Below are 217 nucleotides of genomic sequence, written 5' to 3'. Positions count from 1 at the left end.
GGGCCAGGATGTGGAAAAAGGGGGACAGACGACGCGCGGGTCCCTCTCGCGCGCCGCGTTCCACCCCCAAAGCAGCCTCGCTGGAGGCAGCTCGGACACTCATAACAATCATAACAACGGGATTCTCGCGAGTAACTCGCGGACCACCTCCGCGCATCGGTACCGCCTCCAGGACCGCCTCCATTGCCCCTTCCTACTGAAACGAGCATTGGCTGGC

The sequence above is a fragment of the Bombus impatiens genome, unplaced genomic scaffold, assembly GCF_000188095.3.
Source record: "Bombus impatiens unplaced genomic scaffold, BIMP_2.2 scf_0257, whole genome shotgun sequence".
Lineage (NCBI taxonomy): Eukaryota > Metazoa > Arthropoda > Insecta > Hymenoptera > Apidae > Bombus > Bombus impatiens.
Note: the sequence above shows the minus strand (reverse complement) of the source record.